The sequence below is a fragment of the Myotis brandtii genome, unplaced genomic scaffold (assembly GCF_000412655.1).
Source record: "Myotis brandtii unplaced genomic scaffold, ASM41265v1 scaffold62, whole genome shotgun sequence".
NCBI lineage: Eukaryota > Metazoa > Chordata > Mammalia > Chiroptera > Vespertilionidae > Myotis > Myotis brandtii.
The window spans coordinates 2,867,268-2,869,906 of NW_005370366.1; positions in this window are offsets into that span (position 1 = coordinate 2,867,268).

The following is a 2,639-nucleotide window of genomic DNA, read 5'->3' on the forward strand; positions in this document are numbered from 1 at the left end:
CGGCAGCGAAGGGGGAGTCTCGGGAAATGGTGAAAGTTGGGTCTCCGGCAGCGTCTCGGCGGCGGCGTGTGAGGGTCGGTGACCGGTTCACACAGTGCTGGGTGTTGACGTACCTGGTTGGGGCCGTTACTGGGAAGGGGTGACGTGACGTTGAAATTAGTCTGCTGCTCAGAGTCCGTGTCCACGCCGTCGTTTCAGGTTTTTTTTCCCGAAGCTGTAGTCAACTTTCTGGTGTGAAATCTTCAGGATTATCTACTGTAATTGAAAAGTAAACAAAAATTTTCACGTCCATTCGCCTTGGGCATCCTCGACCCTAGAGGGTGCATTTCAAGGTCCACCGAAACTGCCCACTGCCACCCTGTCTCCCGGGCATCATTTGATGGCCGCTGGGGCCGTCCGCCCGCTGGCGCTCCCGCTCCCCCTCCTCGTCCACCTCTTTCTGCCTGTTCCATCCTGACCTCCGCGGGAGTGAGACGCGGCCATCTCGGGGCCCGTTTCAGCGCTAAAGCATCAGCGTTCCGTATTGTTCTCCTGCTCCTTGAATACAGGGAATGTGATTTTGTTCATCTTGGTATCACTGTTACGTAATCCAGTGCCCAGCATGCAGTTAGCGCTTAGTGTATATCCCGTTATTAAATGAGGAAAAGAATTGGAGGCTGGAGGCTGGGGTGAAGGGGAGAGATAACCAAAGGCCCCACACATGTAGTGGATTCTTTTCATTGTCTATTAACTTCCCATTCGTCTTGTACTACCTTGATTTAATTATTTTGTTCAGTCATTCAACACACTTTTTAATCAGCTCCTGTGTGCTAGGGGCTGTGATGGGTCCTGCGGATATAGAGATGGAACTGTAGCTACACACTTGCTGACATTGAACAGTTCTGTCCAATAAATAATTGAAGTCCAGTGCCATTAATACTATTGTTAGTTGCACAATACAGTAAAGATTGGAACATTTTTAGGTATAATTTTCCCAAATATATTGTAAATGCCTTGAGGTGAGAGATGGAGCCAATCTCACTATTTTGTATCACCTGCAATTAACACAGTGCTTGGCACATAGCAAATATTTAGAAAATATTTGGCTAGGAGGGTAGTATCTTTAGAATTAAGAGGATTCATCTATTTATGCACTCCTAATTTTGTCAGTCCCAAAGAATTGTAGGCAGTATACCTAAAGCCCCCCTCCCGCTCACCCACTTTAGTAACACACACTCATCTGGTTAGTTTCCCTGGCCAACAGCTGCGTGGACTTGGTACTGGATGTAGCGGTACCAGCCCGCTGGAGCACAGCCAGAAACAGACTAGCTGGATTGGGACAGGACATGAACTGAACCAATGGTGCAAAATTTCTGGACATTGGGAACCCAGAGGCAGCCTTCTATTCTTACCACACCAAAACCTCCCACGTGCAGGTCTCTTGAAATTCTTTCCTTGGGACTCTGAAAGAACACGATTTCCACTGGCAGGAGGAAGATGAAAACAGTACTGGAGATGGACAGTAGTAATGGTTGCACATCAATGTGAATGTATTTAATGCCATTGAACTGTACACTTGAATATGGCTAAATGGCAAATTTAAGATACATATATAAAAAATATAAAACTAAAAAATTTTTAGTTACCTGTTGTATCCTTTGCCCATTTTCTTGTTCATTTACAGTCAAACCTCTTTTTCTTGAATGTCTCCCATCTCAAATAATTCAGTTCTCAACCAAGTTGTTAACAGAAAAAATGTCTCCCTCCAACTTTGGTTTTTGAACTGACAACCCTTTCATGCTGACAGCTCAGCATGACAAAAAGCTCTCAGGCCACAAACAAATGAGAGAATGCTTTTGTTGTTGGGGAAGTCAATTTTAAGACATAAAAAGGGCATGGAGTGCTAATATTGCTAAGGGTGTGAAAGAAACAATTATCATGGACAATTTAAAAGATAGAAAAACTATTGTAGATTTTGATATATGAAAAGCAGTTAGCCAGTGACAGCATTTCGGAGGTAGTGATATATGAACAAGCAAAGATGGTGACCTGAAAGACAACCCTGGAATGAGTGCTGAAAATGATTTGTTTAAGCCTAGTAGAGGGTGGTTCGATAATTTTAAGAAAAGAAGTGTTTATAGATTAAACAGTACATTAGATATGTACTGTATATAAGAAAGGTTAAAACAGTCATTTGTGGGTCTGGAACGGATTAATTAAATTTACATTATTTCAGCCCTACCCGGTTTGGCTCAATGGATAGAGCGTCAACCTGCAGACTAAAGGGTCCCAGGTTCAATTCCGGTCAAGGGCACATGCCTGGGTTTCGGGCTCAATCCCCAGTGGCGAGCGTGCAGGAGGCAGTCAATTAATGATTCTCTCTCATCATTGATGTTTCTATCTGTCTCTCCCTCTTCCTTCCTCTCTGAAATTAATAAAAATATATTTAAATTTACATAATTTCTAATGGGGAAAAATGATTCCGTTTTCAAACAAATTGCTTCTCGAACAGCCTTCCGGAATGAATTAAGCTCGAGAACCAAGGTTCCACTGTATAAGAATTTATTTTTTTTTAATCTTTATGGCTATTCAATCTTTGTCATATGTATTCCAAAGTTTTGCTTCTCAAGATTTCTGGTTTACTTTTTCTGCTCAACATC